Raw genomic sequence first — 25,793 nt, forward strand, 5'->3', positions numbered from 1 at the left:
ATCATTTCATGGTGGGTATTGCATCTTTGAGCAAGGGTGAAAAGTTTGCTATTTGTGGCAAAAAAGCAAACCTGAGAGCAACCCTCTATGGTTCTATTTGGAATAGTAACACTTACTTTTTGTCAGGTATAGCAGAAAAAAAACAGTTCAAGGTGCAGCATCTCCCGGGGTGTTGTCTCTCCCTCAGCTGGAGAGAAGTGATTCCCTGGGTGTGTTCCCTGGCCTTATAAAGCGGCACTTCCTTGTTGCGCAGGTGTCAAATCAGGCAGCTGTGCATCCAGGATGCCGTGTGGTCGTGATATGTAGGCCGCCGGCACGTGCTATGGAGTTTGGAAACCCCGGTTGGGGGGAAACTGGAGAGGCAAGCATTACCATCCTTTTAAACTCCTAACGCCCTGATCATTGATCGGGGCTTTCCGTGCTGAAGTCAGATCAATAAAAAATAATTCCTTATAGGTTACTGCGCTTTACACATCAGCATGGTCCTTCTCACTGCCTTACTGAATTAGCCTGTATTGAAAAATAGCTGACTACAATTAAAGTGCAGCCGACAAGTAGTATTTAAAGTATTTGTCATCTACCCTTTATTAACAATCTGACATTCACTTACAAATGTCCAGGAGATTATCCTACGCGTTTCGGCTGTATAGGTATTAGCCTTTTTCAAGGATAAGTCACCATGTCTAGAAACAACAATGAATTGTAAGTTTTTTGCACATATGCAGAATTTAAAGTAGAATTATGCAATGTGCTTTATGTTACATACATCTTTCTTTTGTCTGGTCCATGTGTGAAAGGTTTTCCCCAGGTTTCTAAGTCGCATCAGGAACTAAGGCTGCTTCTATAAATTATGTGTAATTGAGATAACTTACTTGAAAAATGCAATTTTTTAGGAAAAGGAAATAATTGTAGATAAAAAATGATGTTTACTTACAGGCTAAATCATATAGATTAGCTGTACTGGTAGAATCCAAAAAAGGAGTTCCTTTTAAGATGAGAAAGTTTGTAGCTATAAAATATGTAAGGATTTTAAATATGAATGATTGAAAAAGAAGATGAGATGAACAAAGAAAATAATTAAAAATAAAATAAAGTCGAAATGAAGACCATCATTTCATGGTGGGTATTGCATCTTTGAGCAAGGGTGAAAAGTTTGCTATTTGTGGCAAAAAAGCAAACCTGAGAGCAACCCTCTATGGTTCTATTTGGAATAGTAACACTTACTTTTTGTCAGGTATAGCAGAAAAAAAACAGTTCAAGGTGCAGCATCTCCCGGGGTGTTGTCTCTCCCTCAGCTGGAGAGAAGTGATTCCCTGGGTGTGTTCCCTGGCCTTATAAAGCGGCACTTCCTTGTTGCGCAGGTGTCAAATCAGGCAGCTGTGCATCCAGGATGCCGTGTGGTCGTGATATGTAGGCCGCCGGCACGTGCTATGGAGTTTGGAAACCCCGGTTGGGGGGAAACTGGAGAGGCAAGCATTACCATCCTTTTAAACTCCTAACGCCCTGATCATTGATCGGGGCTTTCCGTGCTGAAGTCAGATCAATAAAAAATAATTCCTTATAGGTTACTGCGCTTTACACATCAGCGTGGTCCTTCTCACTGCCTTACTGAATTAGCCTGTATTGAAAAATAGCTGACTACAATTAAAGTGCAGCCGACAAGTAGTATTTAAAGTATTTGTCATCTACCCTTTATTAACAATCTGACATTCACTTACTAGCAATTTTACTAAATTTCCACTTTGGGACCTCGTAAACCACACAGTCTTTTTTTTTTTTTTTTATTACATCAGCGATTTGACCTCTCAATAAAAAGTATAATAACATAATTAAGCTGCATATTGAACTGTAACTGTAAATCTGTTTCCTTAAAATAAAACAGCAGATATATAAATGACATAATGGTACTGGTGTCGGTTAACTCAATTAACTGCTCATTCAACCTTGATTTCGCATGATTTCCCCAAACGATAAGCTAGCAACACATTGCTGATCCAGGAAAGAATTAAAAAGGAATCGCAGGCGTAAACCTGTGCTGCTGAATGAATCTCCAGGGCCGCAGGATATACAAGGATAGAGTTTCCACTGTGAAATCTGCATAAATCTAATCTGTACAGATCAGCCGCTTCCTGCAGGTTGGATAGACTCCCTGGAGTGGTATTAATAATTCAAGGAGCAGACTGCTCACCTGAAGGGGAGGCATGGTGTGTGAACTCCTGTTTATGTTATTTCACACTGCGATTAGAGAATAAATAAAATGGTATTTAAAGCCATCCTTCTCCTGCTGTGCCGAATCTGTTACTGTTATCTGGAGACAAATAGGCAGCTTTTATAAGTGAAGTGCAAGGTGATTCGTCACAATCATTTAGGAAGAATGGTGTTTATGTCTTGCTCCTCCTTCTTTTCTGATAATGTGACAGCTGTGCTAAGTGATAACAACTTCTTCCTTAGATGCTGGACAGTAGGTAGTGATCTTGTGGATGAAACATCTTTTTACTTCTAAATGGACAAATCTAGTTCTATGAAATAAACATTTTAAAACAATAAAAATTAAAAATTATTTCTTGTACTCACAAAAGTGCTTGATGTAAGCACATATACCATAAACACATAAGGTTTAAAATCTCATAAACTGATAAGCAGAAACTACCGACTGTCAAACTCACAGCATGATGCACTCACATTAGGCACCTTTGGGAGTACAGGATATATATTTCAATGTATCAAGGGTTTTACACAATGCCGGTGCGCTTTCTTGTTTCATTTGTAGAATGGTTCAAAGATTTCCCTGTCTTGAGGGAGCTGCAAGGCCGCAAATTTGTTTGTGATAAAGGTATCATACATGACAACCAGCATAGATTTATGAAAGATAGCTCTTGACAGACCAACCTGTTATCTTTCTATGAGGAAGTAAGTGAGAAATTGGATGATTACATGAATAGGTCCAGAGAGTAGTGATAAATGTCTCATTCTCTGAATGGTCTAAAATTGTGAGTGACATGCCCCAGGGTTCTGTCTTGTGGCCAATGCTGTTCAATTTCTTTATTAATGATACAGAGTAGAGCTGCAGGATTCTAGATAAAATGGGAATCACAATTTTTATGCCTAGAATAAAGATCACGTTCATCGCAGGATTCTTGGCGTAACATCATCTTTCACATTATACAAAACATTGGGCTAACTTTACTGTTTAGTTTTTTTAAAATTTTATTAAAGTGTATTTTTTTTCCATAAAATTGCATTTGAAAGACTGCTGCGCATATACAGTGTGACATAAAATATTGCAATGACTGCCATTTTATTCTCTAGTCTAGGGTCTCTGCTAATATATATATATATATATATATATATATAATGTTTGGGGGTTCTATGTAATTTTCTACCAAAAAATACAGATTTTAACTTGGAAGGCAGCAAGTGTCAGAAAAAAGGTTAGTCTTTAAGTGGTTAAACTGCCCTCTTTTACAGACGGAAGTTCACAGAGGCTGACTGGCAACTTTTGGCCCAGGGGGAAAGTACAACCCAGAGGCCTATGGTCCAGCAATGCGGCCCCTCTCCCGCTCTCTCTCTCTCCCATGCTGAAGCTATTGTGTTCTGACAGTGGGAGATTTCCCCACCCTTAGAAAATAATGATCACTGCTGGCAGCTATAGTCGACAGTGATTGCATTGAAAAAAAAAACAACAGTCTAGTAGTACTAAAGTCGATCTGTTGATCAACTTCAGTACAACCAATTTCCCCATAGATGGATTGAAATTTTTCCACCTCCTGCTGAACTGGACAAATTTAAATCCCTCTTTGCCTGGCCTTATAAATAAATGAAATGAAAGAGAAAAGGAGGGATGGAGGGAGAGCGAAAGAGAGATAGAGGGAGAGTGAAAGTAAGAGAAAAAGAGGGATGGAGGGAGAGAGAAAGAGAGCAATGGAGAAAGAAAGAAAGAAAGAAAGAGGGACGGAAGGAGAGAGAGGAAGAAAGAAAGAAGCATTTAGTGAGGGGGGGGGGGCGGAGGAAGAATGAGGGATGGATGGAGAGAGAAAGAGCGAGAAAAAGAAAGAAAGATGGATGGAGGAAGAGAGAAAGAAAGAGGGTTTTAGTGAGAGAGGTGGAGGGAGAGAGAAAGAGAGTAATAGAGAAAAGGGATGGAGAAAGAAATAATAAAGGAGGGATGGAGGGAGAGAGAAATAAAGAACGAGGGATGGAGGGAGAGAGAAATAAAGAACGAGGGATGGAGGGAGAGATAAAGAGAGTAATAGAGAAAAGGGATGAAGAAAGAAAAAGAAAGAAAGAGAAAAGAAAGAAGGACAGAAGGAGAGAGAGGAAGAAAGAAAGAAAGAGGCATTTAGTGAGAGGGGTGGAGGGAGAAAGAAAGAGGGATGGATGGAAAGAGAAAGAGAGAGAGAAAAAGAAAAAGAAAGAAAGAGGGATGGAGGGAGAGAGAAAGAAGGAAAGAGGGTTTTAGTGAGAGGGGTTGAGGGAGAGAGAAAGAGAGTAATAGAGAAAAGGGATGGAGAAAGAAATAATAAAGGAGGGATGGAGGGAGAGAGAAAAAAAGAATGAGGGATGGAGGGAGAGATAAAGAGAGTAATAGAGAAAAGGGATGGAGAAAGAAAGAAAGAAAGAAAGCAGAATGGAGGAAGAGAAAAAGAAAAAGGTATGGAGGGAGAGAGAAAGAAAGAGGGATTTAGGGAGTGGGGTGGAGGGAGAGAGAAAGAGGGATGAATATATGGATGAATGGAGAGAGAGAGAGAAAGAGAATGAAAGAGGGACAGAGAGAGAAATAAAGAGGGATGGAGGGCGAGAGAGAGAGAGAGAGAAAGAGGGACGGAGGGTGAGAGAGAGAGAGAAAGAAAGAGAGATGGAGGGAGAGAGAGAGAAAGAAAGAGCATGGAGAGAGAGGGAAATAGAGTAATAGAGAAAGAGGGATGCAGAAAGAAATAATTAAACAACAAACAAAAAGGATGGGAAAGAGAGAAAGAAAGAAAAAAGAAAGAAGGATGGAGGGAGAAAGAAAGAAAAGGCATGGAGAGACCGGGAAAGAAAGAGGGATGGAAGGAGAGTGAGACAAAGAGGGACGGAGGGAGAGAAAAAGAACGAGGGATGGAGGGAGAGAGAAAGAAAGTGGGTTTTAGGCAGAGGGATGGGGGAAGAGGGAAAGAAAGAGGGATGGAGAGAGAGAGAAAGAGTGATGGATGGAGAGAGAGAGAGAGAAAGAAAGGAATGGAGGGAGAGAAAAAGAAAGAGGGATGGCGAGAGAGAGAAAGAAAGAGGGATCGAGGGAGAGGGATGGAGGGAGAAAAAAAAGAGGGATGGAGGAAGGGAGAAAAAAGAGGGATGGAGAGAGAGAGAGAAAGAAAGAGGGATGGAGGGAAAAGGAAATAAAGAGGGATGGAGGGAGAGGGAAAGAGAGTAAGAGAAAGAAAGAATGAAAGAAATAACAAAAGAAATAGGAATGGAGGGAGAGAGAAAGAAAGAATGAGGGATGGAGGGGGAGACAAAAAAGAAAAGAGGGATTGAGGGCAACAGAGAGAAAGAAAGAGGGATGGAGAGAGAGGGAAAGAAAGAAATGAATGGAGAGAGAAAGAGAGTAACAGAGAAAGGGGGATGGAGAAAGAAAGAAAGAAAGAATTCTACAACAAACAAAAGAAAAATGGATGAAGGAAGAGAGAAAGAAAGAATACAAGAAACAATGGTGGAGGGAGAAAGAAAGAAAGAAAGAAAGAAAGAAAGAAAGAAAGAAAGAAAGAAAGAAAGAAAGAAAGAAAGAAAGAAAGAAAGAAAGAAAGAAAGAAAGAAAGAAAGAAAGAAAGAAAGAAAGAAAGAAAGAAAGAAAGAAAAAAAAAGAAAAAGGGATGGAGGGAGAGAGAAAGAAAGAGGGATGGAGGGAGAGAGAGAAAGAGAGAGGGTTTTAGGCAGAGGGATGGGGGGAGAGAGAAAGAAAGAGGGATGGAGGGAGGGCAAGAAAAAGGGACGGAGGAGGCGGGAAAGAAAGAGACATGGGGAGAGAGAGAAAAAGAAAACGGAAAGGAGGAAGAGGGATGGAGGGAGGGAAAAAAAAGAGGGATGGAGGGAGGGAAAAGAAAGGGGGATGGAGAAAGAGAGAAAGAAAGAGGGATGACGAGAGAGGGAGGGAGGGAGGGAGGGAGAGGGAAAGGGGAATGGAGGGAGAGAAAAAAAGAGGGATGGAGGGAGAGAAAAAGAAAGAGGGATGGAAGCAGAGGGAAAGAAAGAGGGATGGAGGGAGAGAGAAAGAGAGGAGGGATGGAGGGAGAGAGAAAGAAAGAAGGAGGGATTGAGAGAGAGAGAAGGAGAGTAATAGAGAAAGAGGGATGAAGAAAGAGAAAGAGGGGGGGAGGGTGATAGAGAAAGAGAACGAGGGACAGAGAGAGAGAGAAAAGAGAGAAAGTAAGAAAGAGGGATGGAGGGAGAGAAAAAGAACGAGGGATGGAGGGAGAGAAAAACAATGAGGGATGGAAGGAAAAAGAAAGAAAGAGGGATGGATTGGGAGGGACAGAGGGAGAGAGAAAGGGGGATGGATGGAGACAGAGAGAGAGAAAGAAAGACAGAGGGATGAAAAGAAGGAAAAGGAAGAGGGGTAGAGGGGGAGGGAGAGAGAAAGAAGGAAGGATGGAGGGAGAGGGAAAGAAAGAGAATACCTGACAAAGAGGGATGGAGAAAGAAAGAATGAACGAAAGAACAAAAGAAATACAGAGTGTAAAAGAAAGAATGAGGGATGGAGAGAGAGTAATAGAGGAAGAGGGATGAAGAGTGAAAAAGGAATGGAGGGAGAGAGAAAGAGGGATGGAAGGAGAGAGAGAGAGAAAGAAAATAGGATAGAAAGAAAGAAAGAGAGAGATGGATAGAGGGACAGAGAAAGAAAAAGGGATGGAGGGAGAGAAAAAGAAAAAGGGATGAAGGGAGAGAGAGAAAAAAAAGAGGGGGTGAGGGGAGAAAGAAAGAAAGAGGGATAGAGGAAGAAAGAAAGAGGGATGGAGGGAGAGAGAAAGAAAGGGATAGAGAGAGAGAGAGAGAGAGAGAGAGAGAGAGAGAGAGAAAAAAGGGTGGAGGGAGTAGAGGGATGGAGGGAGAGAAAAAGAAAAAGAAAGAGGGATGGATAAAGAGGGTTGGAAGGCGAGAGAAAGAAAAAGGGATGTAGGGAGAGAAAAAGAAAGAGGGATGGATGGAATGGGGTTGAGGGAGAGAGAATGAAAGCGGGATGGAGAAAGAGAAAAAGAAAAAGGAAAGGATGGAGAGAGAAAGAAATAAAGAGGGATGGAATGAGAGGGATGGAGGGAGAGAGAAAGAACAAGGGATGGAGAGAGAGAGAAAAGGGGATGGAGGGATAGAGAAAGAAAGGAAGATGGATGGAGGGAAAGAGAAAGAAAGAGGGATGGATGTAAAGGGAGGGAGAAAGAAAGATGGATGGATGGAGAGGGATGGAGGGAGAGAAAAAGAAAGAGGGATGGAAGGAGAGGAATGGAGGGAGAGAGGAAGAAAAAGGGACGGAGGGAGAGAGAAAAAGGGATGGATAGAGAGGGATGGAGGGAGAGAGCAAGAAAGCGGGATGGAGGGGGAGAGAAAGAAAGAAAGAGGGATGGAGGGAGAGAGAAAGAAAGTATTAGAGAAAAAGGGATGGAGAAAGAAAGAATGAAATAAAAGACAAAAGAAAAATGGATGGATGAAGGGAGAGAGAAAGAAAGAGAGACGAGGAAAGAGAAAAAGAAACAAAAAGGGATAGAGGGATGGAAGGAGAGAGAGAGAAAGAAAAAAAGATGGAGGGAGAAAGAAATAAAGAAATACGGATGGAGGAGGAGAAAAAGAAAGAAAGAGCCAGGGAGGAAGGAAGGCCCTTCTAGCAGTTGTTAAACGTGTTGGGGCATAACACACTTTCTCCTTCCTTACCTCAATCAGTTTGCAATTGCAGAGAAGCTCCATGCTACAACATCACAGGAAGCCTGCTGGAAGTAATGGACAATGCACCCATTGGCTGAGAGGCAATGGAAGGTGGTGCAGCCCCCCTCCTGCTACCTCCTCAGCCAATAGGTAGCTGACTCTCAGCCAAGCCACCTTCCTATGTGGGCGGGCTGGGACAAAACATTTGCATGCTCAGAATTTAGTGCCAACCAGGATGCAAAGCCTGCCTGAAGTGCAGACATTTTGATACCCGGCCCGCGCAGGACAGGGAGAGCCGTGGATCTCACCATGCTGGTGCAGAGTGGTGCGGCCTTTTTATAGGAGTAAAAAGAAGAATATAACTGCGCTAACTACTCAGATCCAGCAGCAACTTAAATTGTGACAAACAACAAAAAACGTATATATAGGTAAGTTGCGCAACTTACCTATATATACTTTTTATAGGAGAATCAGACCGGCCCAGGGGAAAATTATGCATGCCCCCTTTCAATGCAGACTGACCACAGCGTGCCCCCCTTTCAATGCAGACTGACCACAGCGTGCCCCCTTTCAATGCATACTGACCACAGCATGCCCCCTTTCAATGCAGACTGACAACAGCGTGCCCCCTTTCAATGCAGACTGACCACAGCGTGCCCCCTTTCAATGCAGACTGACCACAGGATGCCCCCTTTCAATGCAGACTGACAACAGCGTGCCCCCCTTTCAATGCAGACTGACCACAGCGTGCCCCCTTTCAATGCAGACTGACCACAGGATGCCCCCTTTCAATGCAGACTGACAACAGCGTGCCCCCCTTTCAATGCAGACTGACCACAGCGTGCCCCCTTTCAATGCAGACTGACCACAGGATGCCCCCTTTCAATGCAGACTGACCACAGCATGCCCCCTTTCAATGCAGACTGACCACAGCGTGCCCCCTTTCAATGCTGACTGACCACAGCGTGCCCCATTTCAATGCAGACTGACCGCAGCGTGCCCCCTTTCAATGCAGACTTACCACTGCGTGCCCCCTTTCAATGCAGACTGACCACAGCGTGCCCCCTTTCAATGCAGACTGACCACAGCATGCCCCCTTTCAAATCAGACTGACCACAGCGTGCCCCCTTTTAATGCAGACTGACCGCGGCCTGCCCCCTTTTTATGCAGACTGACCATAGCATGCCCCCTTTCAATGCAGACTGACCACAGCATGCCCCCCTTTCAATGCAGACTGACCACAGCGTGCCCCCTTTCAATGCAGACTTACCACTGCGTGCCCCCTTTCAATGCAGACTGACCACAGCGTGCCCCCTTTCAATGCAGACTGACCACAGCATGTCCCCTTTCAAATCAGACTGACCACAGCGTGCCCCCTTTTAATGCAGACTGACCGCGGCCTGCCCCCTTTTAATGCAGACTGACCATAGCATGCCCCCTTTCAATGCAGACTGACCACAGCGTGCCCCCTTTAATGCAGACAGACCACAGCTTTCCCCCTTTCAATGCAGAGAGACCACGGCGTGCCCCCTTTCAATGCAGACTGACCACAGCGTGCCCCCTTTAAATGCAGACTGACCACAGCGTGCCCCCTTTCAATGCAGACTGACCACAGCCTGCCCCCTTTCAATGCAGACTGACCACAGTGTGCCGTGCCCCCTTTCAATGCTGACTGACCACAGTGTGCCCCCTTTCAATGCAGACTGACCACAGCGTGCCCCTTTTCAATGCAGACTTACCACTGCGTGCCCCCTTTCAATGCAGACTGACCACAGCGTGCCCCCTTTCAATGCAGACTGACCACAGAGTGCCCCCTTTCAATGCAGACTGACCACAGCGTGCCCCCTTTTAATGCAGACTGACCACAGCGTGCCCCCTTTCAATGCAGACTGACCACAGCGTGCCCCCTTTCAATGCAGACTGACCACAGCGTGCCCCCTTTCAATGCAGACTGACCACAGCGTGCCCCCTTTCAATGCAGAGAGACCACAGCGTGCCCCCTTTAAATGCAGACTGATCACGGCATGCCCCCTTTCAATGCAGGCTGACCACTGCATGCCCCCTTTCAATGCAGACTGACCACTGCGTGCCCCTTTTCAATGCAGATTGACCACAGCAGGCCCCCTTTCAATGCAGATTGACCACAGCGTGCCCCCTTTCAATGTAGACTGACCACTGCGTGCCCCCTTTTAATGCAGACTGACCACAGCTTGCCCCCTTTTAATGCAGACTGACCACAGCGTGCCCCCATTTAATGCAGACTGACCACAGCGTGCCCCCTTTCAATGCAGACTGACCACAGAGTGCCCCCTTTTAATGCAGATTGACCACAGCGTGCCCCCTTTTAATGCAGACTGACCACAGCGTGCCCCCTTTTATTGCAGACTGACCACAGCGTGCCCCCTTTCAATGCAGACTGACCACAGCGTGCCCCCTTTCAATGCAGACTGACCACAGTGTGCCCCCTTTTAATGCAGACTGACCACAGCGTGCCCCCTTTTAATGCAGACTGACCACAGCGTGCCCCCTTTTAATGCAGAAAGCCAGTGCATTTACCTGCAGCGGCGGCTTCTCCTCGAGTCTTCCCGCCTCCTCCTCGACCAATGGCATGAGTTCGCCTTTCGGCCAATAAGGAAGCGGGAGACCCGCTTCCTGATTGGCCAGGAGGAGGATCCGCGTGACAATAGCGAATTTTTATTCGCTATTGTCACACAAATGGGTGGACCCGGGGCGAACTGCTCTGTGCCCCAGGTCCACCCTTTTTTGAAGCTTTTCTGTGACTCACACTTTCACACTGTCAGGACAGAGACATCGGCTCCTTCTGACAGCTACACAGGCTCAGCGGCACGCGGGCCGCAGGTTCCCCACCCCTGATCTTAAAGAACCAAATTATACAATGTATTTTATCTCGCGGCTGGGCAATGTTGTAATTAAGGTTGCTTTTTTTTTTTTTTTTTTTGACAACTGTCAGCTGTGAGCAGAGAATGGTACTGCACTGAATTGTGGAAATGCCAGATTAAAATCATGAGGGGGGTTGAATCGAGATTGCGATATTTTAACGAATAATCGTGCAGTTCAAATACAGAGGTTAGACACAAGAGTTTGATTTCAGTGTTTGCTGATGATACCAAATTATGCAGGGAAATAACTATTCAGCAGATGAATATTCATACATCCCTCGCCAATCCCTGGGGAGAGGTGCCCAGAAGGTTACTGGGAGTCTTTATAAATACTCTGAGATTGAGAGCAGCCTGGTCTTTTTTCCTGAGGAGGAGATCACATTCTAAGGGGGCTGTTAACCCCCTAGGACATTCTGCCATGTGCCTGAGGTTTGTCAAGGCATCAGCATGGCTAACTGGAGGCCTGCTTTGATCAGAGCCTCTGAAGCTGACATAGGGGCCGTCATCTGAAGTTCTAGTCTGGTAACAAAGGGTGAAAGTGTCTGGAGGGGATTGGAATGAGGCAACCAATTTTTCTAAGAACATTTGTGACTATAGACTGGTAAGAGCGATCCTAGAGACTGTGTGCTGTTGCCATCCCTTTTGTAATAGTAAGCATGTTTAAAGGGGACATTGTGTCCTGAGGAGCTGTCTATTTAATTCCAAATGAAAGGACTTTGCACAGGCTGTCCAGAGAGGAAGATTAAACTTCTCAAGTTGCTACTACAAAGCTCAGTCCATTGTTTACTTGTGCTAGGTTCATAATTCTAGAGAAAGTTCAGGGTCCTCACATAATTACTAAGGGTTACTGTAGTTCCTATTAAGTCATCAAAAAAAGCATACCTTAGACCAGTTAATTAGCCTGAAGAGTGACTGAGACTGTGTGATTGGCAGCGAGGGAACTACTGGGGAAAGGATCTGGGCATATACTTAGCAGCCCCTACCAGGGTAGCGTTACATGCACATGTAAATGACACATTAGGAGAGACTCCTCAGGGAGAATCAGTGATAGAAAAGGATCTGTGGGTGCTTGTAACTAACTTATAGCTTAACATACAATGCCAAGCCACAACTAACAAAGCTACTGTAGTGATTTGCTGCCGTCTTGTGTCTGTATTTGTATCTACTGTATATAGCTTTTGCCTCTTAGTTACCATAAAGTTAGTTGGTTACAGACAGGTACTCCCTGTCATTGCTAGCTGTATGTAACAGGAGGACTGTAATTTTACTATGTATAGAGGGCAGAGACTATTAGACAAGTATTCCTGTGTTTTAATAATTTAAAGTGTTACTAAACCAGGACCCTGCATTCACTATATCTGGTCTCCCACAGTACACAGAACAGGGAAATGCAATTATTTTAGTACATAGAAACTGCTAAATACCTTTTCTCATCAGCAGTATATATCAGTCTTGTGACTTCTATCGGTGGCTGGTTAAAGCTTGTAGGAGGAAGTTCATTCCTGTTTTGGGAAGTTTATTCTACTCTGACTGTCCTTTGAAGCTGCATGACCCCTGAACCTCTGGGTGCTGATTGGCCCTGTGCTGATCACATGCACCCTCCCAAGAAAAAAATAAACTCTCTAGCAATCCACACCAAACTGAGCATGTGCAGAGTGGCTCCAAAGGCGCTGTCTTATCAGGAGATGGATTGGGGGCACTGGAAGAAGGGGAGGATCAGAGAAGACAGGATCAAACAGCCTTTTTACATAATGCGGAGGAATAACCCCTTATGTTCCACAGTGAGTATAACAAGCTTGCTTTACTGCATCTACAGACTGGTTTTTACTATTGTTGGTTTACTAACACTTTAAGTGCAGCTGGCCATAACTTCTTAAGTGTACCTAAATTATTTTAACAGACCTATCTCTGTGCTATTGTTATTGTTTCACATACACAGTGCCAGATAGCTAGGTCTGTGCTACTGTATGTGTGTAGCGGCCTCCTTGCTGCATGTTAGTAGGTATACCTGTCTATTGCAATATAGTTTATATACAGCTCCTGCCATTTTAGTTAACCCTGCCCCTTTTGGTCTGGGAATCTATAGTTAATTTTGGCTTAGGTCTCAAAACCTAGCATAGGCATCTAGACATCCGATGGTGACTTCTGGTAGTTAGAGGTTCGGTTGCATGACAGATTAAAAACTACTGGGGATTATGACGCAGAGTAGATAGGCGACTCTGAGTTTCAGTGCAGAGCTAATGTATATGTGCACAATTCCCCCAGAACTCTTTGCTGATAATACCTGTTTGAACATTGGATGCATGCACTATTATTAGGCTTTTGTTATATAAAGCTTGTATTATTTCAATACTGGTGTGCATATACAGTGGGTACGGAAAGTATTCAGACCCCCTTACATTTTTCACTCTTTGTTATATTGCAGCCATTTGCTAAAATCATTTAAGTTCATTCTTCCTTCTCATGAATGTACACATAGCACCCCATACTGACAGAAAAACACAGAATTGTTGACATTGTTGCAGATTTATTAAAAAAGAAAAACTGAAATATCACATGGTCCTAAGTATTCAGACCCTTTGCTCAGTATTTAGTAGAAGCCCCCTTTTGATCTAATACAGCCAGGAGTCTTTTTGGGAAAGATGCAACAAGTCTTTCACACCTGGATTTGGGGATCCTCTGCCATTCCTCCTTGCAGATCCTCTCCAGTTCTGTCAGGTTGGATGGTAAACGTTGGTGGACAGCCATTTTTAGGTCTCTCCAGAGATGCTCAATTGAGTTTAAGTCAGGGCTCTGGCTGGGCCATTCAAGAACAGTCACGGAGTTGTTGTGAAGCCACTCCTTCGTTATTTTAGCTGTGTGCTTAGGGTCATTGTCTTGTTGGAAGGTAAACCTTCGGCCCAGTCTGAGGTCCAGAGCACTCTGGAGAAGGTTTTTGTCCAGGATATCCCTGTACTTGGCTGCATTCATCTTTCCCTCGATTGCAACCAGTTGTCCTGTCCCTGCAGCTGAAAAACACCCCCACAGCATGATGCTGCCACCACCATGCTTCACTGTTGGGACTGTATTGGACAGGTGATGAGCAGTGCCTGGTTTTCTCCACACATACCGCTTAGAATTAAGGCCAAAAAGTTCTATTTTGGTCTCATCAGACCAGAGAATCTTATTTCTCACCATCTTGGAGTCCTTCAGGTGTTTTTTAGCAAACTCCATGCAGGCTTTCATGTGTCTTACACTGAGGAGAGGCTTTCGTCGGGCCACTCTGCCATAAAGCCCCGACTGGTGGAGGGCTGCAGTGATGGTTGACTTTCTACAACTTTCTCCCATCTCCTGACTGCATCTCTGGAGCTCAGCCACAGTGATCTTTGGGTTCTTCTTTACCTCTCTCACCAAGGCTCTTCTCACCCGATAGCTCAGTTTGGCCGGACGGCCAGCTCTAGGAAGGGTTCTGGTCGTCCCAAACGTCTTCCATTTGAGGATTATGGAGGCCACTGTGCTCTTAGGAACCTTAAGTGCAGCAGAAATCTTTGTAACCTTGGCCAGATCTGTGCCTTGCCACAATTCTGTCTCTGAGCTCTTCAGGCAGTTCCTTTGACCTCATGATTCTCATTTGCTCTGACATGCATTGTGATCTGGAAGGTCTTATATAGACAGGTGTGTGGCTTTCCTAATCAAGTCCAATCAGTATAATCAAACACAGCTAGACTAAAATGAAGGTGTAGAACCATCTCAAGGATGATCAGAAGAAATGGAAAGCACCTGAGTTAAATATATGAGTGTCACAGCAAAGGGTCTGAATACTTAGGACCATGTGATATTTCAGTTTTTCTTTTTTAATAAATCTGCAACAATGTCAACAATTCTGTGTTTTTCTGTCAGTATGGGGTGCTATGTGTACATTCATGAGGAAGAAGAATGAACTTAAATGATTTTAGCAAATGGCTGCAATATAACAAAGAGTGAAAAATTTAAGGGGGTCTGAATACTTTCCGTACCCACTGTATATATATAATATATACTTATGTTTAATGTTACATAGTTAGTCAGGTTGAAAAAAGACACAAGTCCATCTGGCTCAACCCATAAAAAAAAAAAAAAAAAACAGTAAAAAAAAAACCCCCAACCATACAATCCCATATACACAATCCTATAATCCTGTTATATGCTTGTTGCAGTTGTTCTTCTGCTCCCAATTAATCATTTGGATTACTGGTTAATTTCCCAGGAAGGGAATCCCTTCCGCTCACAGAAGCCCTGTCCTGGGTGGAGGCACTGGTACACTTATAATCAAACCTATTTGTCCACTTAGCATAGCCCCCCCCCCTCCCAAAAGAGGGCTACACTAGAAAAATACTGTCATGCATTAAAGACACGCATTCAGTAGATAAATCGATAACTCTACTCTGTTACAAATCAATTGTTTGACCACATCTTGAGAAAGCAGTTTCGTTTTGGTCACCAATTCTTAGAAAAGAGTTCAGCGAAGGGCAACAAAATTAATAAGGTGGATCGAGGACCTCAGCTATGCGATCATCGATTACATAGATTACATTTATTCACTCTGGAGAAGAGGTGCTTAAGAGGGGATATAATTACAATATACAAATATATCAAAGGTTAATCTGGTAACTTCAACATGTATAACAAACTGTTTAATCTAAAAGGACTCATGACCACAATTTGGGGTAGAATAAAGGAGGCTTACTTTGAGATTGTTGAAAGGATTCTTTACTGTTAGAGCAAAAAGTGATACTAGCTGAGTGCTGCCATTTTAGATCATCCTGGACGCCGACTGGGGTCTCAAAGGTGGCACGAATTGGCGGACATTTTGGGGGGATATATTTGGAGGTGGCTCTGGTTAGGGATCATGGCGGCGGGAGGTTTCTCCTAAGAAGAGGCTTTTAAGAAGAGACTAACATCAGGTAACTCATTTAAAACTAAAGATGAGAGAAGGTTTATACATTTTTAGGAATGTTTATGGATTTCTTTCCCCCATACATAAGTAATTCCTTTTGTTATTATAGATATTTTAATCAGTATAAGAGCCAGACATCTTTGCCTGCCTCATTGGAATTTAACCCATTAATGGGATACTTGTGATAGAACCAAACTACCAGCTTAGTTCTGGGGCTTCTTTATGATATAGGTGGGTTTTGCTTACCCCTCTATGTGGATTGGAATTTTGCCTGTTTGTCTTGCCCCACCTACATATTGTACCCCCCCCCCAGGTCTCCCCTTCCCCCAGTTTCTCTCACCCCTCCCGATCATCTCCTCCTCCCCGGGTGATGTCTCTGGTGTCTCTCTAAGCCGATCCTTCATCCTCTAGCTATGGACAAGGGATTTGCACATGTGGGGGGAGGAGAGACATAAGAGGAAGAGAGACAGAATGAGGGGTATAATATCAACAGACCTTCTTATATTGTTTTGAATGATACACTATGTTCTGTGCTAGGAGTTCTTGGCATGACTGTTGTTCATATGTGTATAGTACATGAATAAGATGTTTCTGTCCAGTTGTGTTGAATGGCAGATGTACAAAGAGCAGGCACTGAAGGAAAGGGGTGACAATGCTTCTTGCAGAAATGTACTAGCACAGGAGAGAGACAAAATTGCTGCTAGCTTCATAAGAAGAACCATAAGGCAATCTGTCCAGCTAATAGTGGCCCACTTTTATCGACCAATCCGGTCGATATGTGATAGCTGTTCTGCAAATCAACAACTCCCCTTATACATTTGTTTCTCTGTATATCCCACCTCCTTTTACAGTATCTACCTGGGAGATAATTATGACTCAAGTGATACAAGTAGCTGAAGAAGATCCCTTAGTCCTGATGGGAGATTTTAATATGATTCTCTCTCCTACCCTGAATAGATTTAATGCTGATTCTAGCTATTCCTCTCCACTTGCCAGTTGTGCCCAAAAATATAACTTGATTCACTGCTGGCATTCAAAGTATCCTCAAATCCGAGAAAATACCTGTTACTCCCCACCTATGATTCCCTCTCAGATTAGATATGTTCATGGTGTTCCTTGATCTTCATCCAAAAATGGTAGAGGTACGTTATCTGCCTAGGTCTATATCAGATCAATCCCCATTATTAGTTACCATTAATCTTTTAACTTCTGTGGGCTATACTGTGTGACGTTTAAGCCCTTTGTGGTTAATTGAGGAGTTCTTCTATTTAACAATGGCTAAATAAATCTGTAACTATTGGAATTTCAACTCTGTTGGTACTACAAAGGCTGTGGCGTGGGAAGCCTGTATGGCAATATTGCTGGAGTTATTCGTCACATCAGAGCAGGCAGGGCTTGGAAGGTCTCGATTTATGAACAGGCGGTCTCAAAAGCTGAGTTGGAATATGTTAAGAATACCTCCTCCCCTAATTATCAATTATGGAAAGATGTTATGACATAGCTTAATTTATTGCTCATTGAAAAAACACAAAAGAAGCTGCTGTACCAACAGCAACGGTTGAGTTTGGGGAGACAAATTGTAGAATTTTGGCGTATTTAGCGAGAGTTGAGGCCCTGTCATTATCCATTTCCTGTATATATGATAGTACCCATACACTTCAAACTGCACCAGAAATGATTATGCATAGATTTACTATTTTTGATATCCAATTGTTCCATTCTAGGGTTACGCACTCCTTGCATATTTGGAAACTATCCAGTTACCTGGTCTCTGGAAGGATAATGTCAAGAACCTAAATCTACCTATTACTGTGGAGGAGATTGAAGCTGCTATGGTCTCTTTGGCCTCTAATAAAACTCCAGGGTTACTGTAGATGGGTACCCTATAGAATGGTACAGAAGTTAGGCTAGGTTTCTTACGCCAAAATTATTGTCCATGTATTGCAAAGCATATGAGTCCGGAAGACGCATAAAGATCCCAGGTACTGTAAGTCATACAAACCATTTCACTGATCACTGTAGTTAAAAAAATCCTAGCAAAAGTCCTGCCGGTAGATTTAACTTGATTATCACTACAATTATTGATCCAGATTAAACAGGCTTTATACCAGGCCCCTCTACGGCAATTAATCTCCGCCATTTATTTACTAACCTCCAAGTTTCATCTGTGGACCAGTATACTAGAATTGTGGTCTTACTTGATATGCATTGATTCTATTGAATGGCCTTACTTATTTGCAATCCTTAGGCTACTGGGGTTTGGTAACATGTTTATAGCCTGGGTTAAATTATTGTATACTCGCCCAATTGCTCGCTTAAGGGTTAATAACCATATTACGGAGTCATTTCTTATGCACATGACATGAGGCAGGGGTGTCCGACCCCCCCCCCCCCCCCCCCGCTCTTCGCCATCTCCATTTAGCCTTTATCTGCTCTTCTCCACCAACATCCAGATGTTAGAGGGTGTATGATAATTACCCTAGAGGAAAAAGCCTCCTTATACGCTGATGACATGCTTCTTTATCTAGCAAACTTTGCCAATTCTCTTGTTACTGCGTTACAGGTTATTTCCTGTTTTGGGTGTTTTCTGGCTTCAGGGTTAACTGGAGTGAATCCAGTATCTTACACTTTGACCCAATAAATAAGCCAGTGCTGCCTCCAGGAGTTTCTCTCTAGGTAGTCTCCATACTTCGTTACCTTGAGATCCAGTTGCCCCTAAAGAAATAGCTAGATAATAATGTATTTCCTCTTGTCCAGAGACTAAAAGATTGCTCCCTGCACTCAGCCCAGGGAGCATGGGTAGCTGCCTTAATCCACATACCAATACTGGAAACCATAGCTCTTTTTTCTGGACCCCTAGACACTTTACTCAGAAGACACATTGTGTGACATCACTCTTGCAGGGAATTCTGAGGCTCATATTGCCCCCCCACTATGCATTCCTTACAGCACAAGGTCAAGAAAATGCAATAATCACAGCTAAGAGAATACAGGACCAGCACAGCTGCAGAATGACAAGCAATGGAAGCTAGGCATAATGTCCCTATTCACCTGTCGGCAGCCACCGCTCAGATGCTCTCTTCCTGGTGGCCTGAGCATTGGTGGCTGTCAGGCAAGAGATCTGCTCAGAGCATTCATACAGAAGGCAATGGTTGCAGGGAGGTAGACAATAGCTACATGTCTCATGTTCCCAACAAGCCTCGCTACTGACTACATGCATCCAGCTTACATTTTTAGTGGCATTAAGTCAGTTCCTGACTCCCAGCACAGCAGGTCCTGTGATCTGTCCTTTCCCTCCAGCTCTCAGTTAAAGGCAAACGTCCAAGGAATTGTCTGTAGACCTCCGAGACAGGATTGTATCGAGGCACAGATCTGGGGAAGGGTACAGAAAGATTTATGAACAATTGAAGCACAGTGGCCTCCATCATGCTTAAATGGAAGAAGTTTGGAACCATCAGGACTCCTCCTAGAGTGGGTGCCCAGCCAAACTGAGCATTCAGGGGAAAAGGGCCTTAGGGTGGTGACCAAGAACCCAATGGTCACCCTGAAAGATCTCCAGCGTTTCTCTGTGGAGAGATGAGAACCTTCCAGAAGAACAACCATCTCTGCAGCACTCCAACAATCAGGTCTGTATGGAAGAGTGGCGAGACTGGAGCCATTCCTCTGTAAAAGGCACATGACAGCCCACCTGGAGTTTGCCAAAAGGCACCAGAAGGACTCTCAGACCATGAGAAACAAAATTATCTGATCTGATGAAACAAAGAATGAACTCTCTGGCCTGAATGGCATGTCTGGAGGAAACCAGGTACCGCTCATTACCTGGCCAATATCATCCCTACAGTGAAGCATGGGGGTGGCAGCATCATGCTGTGGAGATGATTTTCGGTGGCAGGAACTGAGAGACTAGTTAGGATCGAGTGAAAGATGAATGCAGCAATGTACAGAGACATCCTTGATGAAAACCTGCTCCAGAGCGCTCTGGACCTCAGACTGGGGCAAAGGTTCATCTTGCAACAGGACAACGACCATAAGCACACAGCCAAGATAACAAAGGAGTAGATACGGGATAGCTCTGTGAATGTCGCTGAGTGGCCCAGCCAGAGTCCAGACTTGAATCCGATTGAACATCTTTGGAGAGACCTGAAAATGGCTGTGCACCAAAGGTTCCCATCCAACATGATGGAGCTTAAGAGGTCCTGCAAAGAAGAATGGGAGAAATTGCCCAAAAATAGATTTTACATTATACTCAAAAAGACTTGAGGCTGTAATTGGTGCCAAAGGTGCTTCAAGAAAGTATTGAGCAAAGGCTGTGAATACTTATGTACACAAATTTTTTTTTTGTTTTTTTTTTTTTTTAATAAATTTGCAAAGACTTCAAACAAACTTCTTTCAAGTTGTCATTATGAGATATTGTTTGTAGAATTTTGAGGAAAATAATGAATTTAATCTATTTTGGAACAAGGCTGTAACATAACAAAATGTGGAAAAAGCAAAGTGCTGTGAATACTTTCCTGGAGCACTGTATATGATAGGGAATAGTTTTAAAGCGGAGTTCCGGCTTCAAAATCTAAAAAAACGATTTTGGGCCATCCGCTTGCTAAGGGGAACCTAAAAAAAAAATGGATACTGGAGATTTTTTCTTTGTTCACTTACCTTATTATAGAAGAAAATATACTCACCTTCCTTCCACTTCCTCCCTCTGCGGCTGCGGCCCACGGCCCGCGCCGTCACCTCTGGTTTGCGATGATTCATGGGAGCTGAACGTCATCACTCCCAGGAATCAATGCGCCTGCACCGGCCCCACTCTTCACTTCCAGTGCAGGCGCGGCATTCACTGCTGTCCAGGGATGCCGCGCCTGCTCTGGAAGTGAGGAGCGGGGCCGGTACAGTGCATTGTGGGACTCCGAAGTCACGAAGAGGACACGAAGAGGGACGCTGCGGCTTCAGCTGCCCACACCTGAGATGCCAGCGCTGGAGAAGAAATTTTCAAGGCAAGTATTTCTTCTTACTGGTAAGTGCAACCCGGGACCGTTCATGGGCTATCCATTATGGAATGTACTAGCCCTGACTGTCCCGGGGGTATTTTTAGCTCAAATTGACCCCCGAGGCCGGCTCTCCACTTTAAGAAAGTATAATTAGGGATGTGGCATGTGCAGGCCAAATTAACTGAGTTTGGCTCCAAGGGTTTGTCTTTTGCAATTTATTATTTGTAGAGCTTGTAATAGAAGAGGGATAAGGGCATTGGATAATTCAAAATAGCTAGAAACATCATTGAGAGGACAGTGTAAAACCTCATATCTTAGCACCATGAGATATATTTCTGAACAGTCTCAAATCTCTTTGGCACCTGGTAAGCCTGCATAATTGTACAGCTGTAGGTGACCAGTGCAACCTCAGGAATACTGCACAGTAAAGGAAAGCACTCTTTACAAAGCTCACAGTCTAGGATACCACTGAGGACAGGAGAATGGTCAGTATATGAGAGCACCATCTGGCACCGTTATCCCAAAAGCACAGAGTCAACGTGACTCAGTACAGGGTCATTACTCACAAGTCCCCAGGACAGCTGCCACCTTCCAGCTTCCTCCGGGCACTTCACAGTGAGTGAGAAAAATGCTTCTCAAGATCAGATTCCTTTTGTGAAGTTCTACAGCCAGTTCTAGGTCCCTTCCAGTTCTCCAGTTTTGAGACCTCAGAGAGCAGCAGCACAATCCAAGAGAGCACCATCTGGCTCCTCCTTAGAGGAGCAACAGCCTCCTCTAAGGCTGCAAACTTCTCCTTGCTGGGGAAGACAATCTATTTAGGGCTTCAGACTGTTTAACAGCTTCCACAGCCACCATCTAGGTGAACCTCCCTAGGGATTGGCTAGGCCCTGAGCAATATTTAGACTGATTATTTGAATTCTCCTTCCCTACGCTCTTGAAACTTCTCCTAGAGGCAGGGGGAAGCAATCAAAATCCCAGCCTGCAAAACCATGAACAGACCAAACAAAACAAATGTAAAGCAACCTCACAAGGAAGGTGCTACATCCGCCCCCTCCAAAAAATCTGGTCCTGTCCCCATGGACCAGGGAACATGACAAGAAATGTCTCTTGAGTCCAAGAGCAGAGTATCCCATAATAAACAAGGGATGGGGAGAGGGGAGAAAAGCAGTGTAACAACAAATATGTGTCATTCCAAATAGTAACATTCTTTGGCTAATGTAAGGGATTAGCTCGGTGGCGGGTGTGGATGACCCCTTGGGGGGTGCGTTTTCCCAGAGAGGTAGCCGACAAGTGCTTGCAAACAAACAGTGTGGTTTATTAAATGGGGTTTTCTTCACCAGGCTGTATGCAGCAAAACATCCAAAATAAAATAAAACAGAAAATAAATCCTTGCCTCTGTGGGCGGCTACCTTCTCACAGCTGGAACCTACCTAAGAAGTCTTCCCAACCTACTGTTGGGCCGACACTGCTGATCCTACAGCAGACACTCAAATGTCCATTTGTTTGCTTTTCACACAGCACAAACATTGTCCATTGAACATGTCCCTTTGTTTTCTTTCACATCAACAACACTTCGTCTTCTCACCTTTGAGACGTATTCACCCTTGGTTACCGTCCCGGGCACACATCACTCCGGGGGGTCTTCTCCCAGGCCCACACATCCTGTCGGGAGGCACACGCTGACTGTCCTCCTGCTCCCAGCCCACATGGCTTCAGGACACAGCTTCTGGAGGCAGCACTCAATAGATTTTCTCTGGACAAATTATAGAGTCCTTGATCTCCTCATTCTGAACAGGTGAAGGCCTTTCAACTTCCTGCTGGCTAGCTCTGTAGCCAACACCCTAAATTAATTAATGGACTTTCTAAATCAGGTAGAAATGTATCTCCTTCCTGTGACTACATTCCCAGATTTAGCTGACTTCCTGTTACATACCCCCCCCTCTTGTTTCAACCCTAGGGTTGGGACACAGATTTCCAGGCACGCATGTGTCAAGCACTGCTGACTCACTGATAAGCCTCCTATTATCCTCAAGCTTCCGGATGAAACTGTTTTGTCATCTTCATTGACGGATTTCTCATAAATGCCACACAGTTTGTCTCTCATCTCATATACACATTCTTCAACTGCATTTTTGGCATCATTTCGCTCCTTCTCGTTTCTGTCATCTTCATTGACAGCTTTCTCATAAATGTCAGACAGCTTGTCCCTCATAACCGTCTGTCCAATCCACCACGGAGGACCGTGATCCATAGGCAACTCAATTGGGCTAGTCTTAATGTCTTCAACATTCTTAAGACGCCTCTCTCTGCAATCCATAAATGTTTTCCACAAAACTTTGAGAACCTTTGCTTCACTAAGCTTTGTTCCAAGTAGGGACTCTTGACATCCCTCTGTGACTTGAGTTGCCTCTCCATACAGCTGTACACAATCATTGACTTTTTGTTGTAAAAGGGAATGATCTTCCTTCTTGAGCTTTGCTTGCTCTAAGATGCTGTGCAGAGGATTTTCCAATTGAGACAACAGGCTGTCACACATTTCTTCAAAGTGACCCCTGTTCCTTTTCCCAGAGATATCAATATCATTCAAACATTTCATATTCATAGGCAGATCTGAAGCATTTGCACTCATCAACTTCTTAAACTTTTCGCCCTCCTGAGCGAGTCGCAGTAAAGGCCTACTACTTGATTTGATATTCAGTTTATATTTCTTGCCAAACTCTTCACAGAAGTAGCCAACCAGAACATCATCAACTTTCCTTCCACCAACATAGGGGTCAAAGGCAACAACACAGTTGAACCCAGCGATCTGGGTGGTATCCATTATAGACCTCCTCTCTGCATCAGTGAAGAAGCATGGAACTGCAACACATTCTTTTACAGGTTTCTTCAATGCACTTTCTGCTGAACTATTTGACCGCTCAAGGTCACCTAGTTCTTTTTCTCTATCTGAATTCCACATGGAATGCATCTCAAGATCACGATCAAACTTCTGCCACCCGTCTTTCACCAGTTCCATTTTGGAAACACTCCCTGAAAGGCACTTATTCATTTGCTTCACGTTTTCACCAACAGCATTAGTTTTCTCCACTAGGTTTTCAGCCTGAACTGAGAAATCACCACATTTCTTACTCAGCTCCTTTGTTTGCTGAAGCTCTAATGATACATTTTCCAATGCTTGAAGTTTTTGAAGGAACGGTTTATTCCAAAGGGGTGATTCAAGCCACATGTCGTCACATTTCTGAGGCTCACTCAGGACAGACCCCAAAACACTGATCCTTTTAAAAACTGCATCAGGCACACTATCCCCTCTTTGGGACAGATCCTCTGTTGCCTGGAATTCCTCTTCCAGTTCCTGCAACGGAATCTTCATCTCTTCTACTTGCTGTTCTAAGGCTCGTTTAGACTTTTCTAGCTCCTGAACGCTTTTCTCAACCTCATCCTTGTAGCTGACCACATGTTCCATCTCTGTACATAGCTGCTTGTTAACTCTTTCTAGTTCAGCCTTGGACTCTAGAGCTTCCTCCAAAGAGCGAGCCAAGAACAGGGCTTTGCTCTCGTTATCACGCGCCTCCGCTTCTGCGCGGTCGCGTTCTTCTGCATATTTTGCAGACACAGTCTTCTCTTCACCAAGCATCTGATCAAACTTCTTTTTCACATCTTCAACACACTGTAATGAAGCAACGCTTTCTTCCATGCGTTTTTTCATATCCGCTATCTGAGCTTGCAATGTTGCGACTTGCTCTGATAGGTTTTTCTTTGCTTCCGCCTCCTCTTTTAATTGTTCCAGGAAGCCATTTTTCTCATCTTCCATTTGTTTGAGCTTTGTGCTAAAACTCAGCCTTTGACACCTCTCTTCCTGTAAGAGTTCCTGCGTGTCTTGCAGCTGCGATTCCAAGATAGAAAAATCTTCCGCAATTTCTCTAGATTTGCTGTCTGCTTGAGAAAGCTGATTTGTAACATTGTCCAACTCAACCTGCAGTCGGTTTGCCTTCTCTGACAGCTTAGCACACAATCGGTCACCTTCTGACACCTTGACTTGCGATTCCAGAAGCTGTGCCTCTACTTTTTCCCTCTTATGTTCACAATCTTCTTTTCCCTGCATAAGAGCCTTCACCTCATTGGCTAGCATCTGGGAATAAGAATGTAATTCTGCCACACAGGCTTCTTTCTCCTTTAACTGCTGCTGGACACGTTGGGCTTCCCCTTTCCAACTTTCACAGTCCGCACGCCATTCATCTACCACATTGCTTAAAGTAGTGAGCTCATACACAGTACTCAGTAATTTAGCCTCTCTTTCACTTTTCTCTTTGTCGCTGAGAGACAATGTCGCTTCCAGAGCAACATTCTGTTCCTGCGACTCCTGCAGGTCTATTTTTGTAGCTCCCAAAGACTGAAGACTTTTTTCCAGCTGATTACGCAACTCCAACATATCAGCCATACTTTGCTTCTGCAAAGTCTGAATTTCAATTTCCTTTTCCATGAGGATGGTATCTTTCTCCTTTATAGTGTCTTGACATTTTTGCAACTCGACCAAAAGAAGAGCAGTGGATTCTTCCCACTGTAACACATGAGACTTGAGTAGTTCATTCATTTCCTGCAAGTTTCTATGCTCCATTTTAAGCAATTCCAAGGCTTGTTCCTTTTCTTCCATTTTCCGTTGCAAGGCATCCAACTCAGCCCTGCACACATACTCGGTTTCCTCCAAACCGATGGCCTCCATTGGCTGCTGGCGTCTCTGTTTCCAGCCTGCCATGCTCTCTTGGTGATCCTTTTGTTGAGCTGCAAAGCTCCGCTGTTTCAGCATCTCCCCCATTTTGAGCTTACTTTTCATCTGAGCACACTGCGTCTCCATAGCAGTTTCATCAGTGTTGCTAGGGACAACAACCTTCCTCTTTAGTAGACTCTCTTTAGGCATGGAGGGGGCTGGTTCAGACGGCAACATCCCCTCCATCCATAGAATCCGGTCTCTCATTTCATCTATCTTTGCATTCTTCAGGCGTTTTGAACGCCCCATCTTCAATAACTCCACAAACAAATTTTTCACAGTCCAGCAAAAAATTTTCAGACCACTGTCTCTTCAACACATGTAGTTTTTCTCTCTCT

This window comes from Pelophylax lessonae (assembly GCF_965119305.1).
Source record: "Pelophylax lessonae genome assembly, chromosome: 1".
NCBI classification, from domain to species: domain Eukaryota; kingdom Metazoa; phylum Chordata; class Amphibia; order Anura; family Ranidae; genus Pelophylax; species Pelophylax lessonae.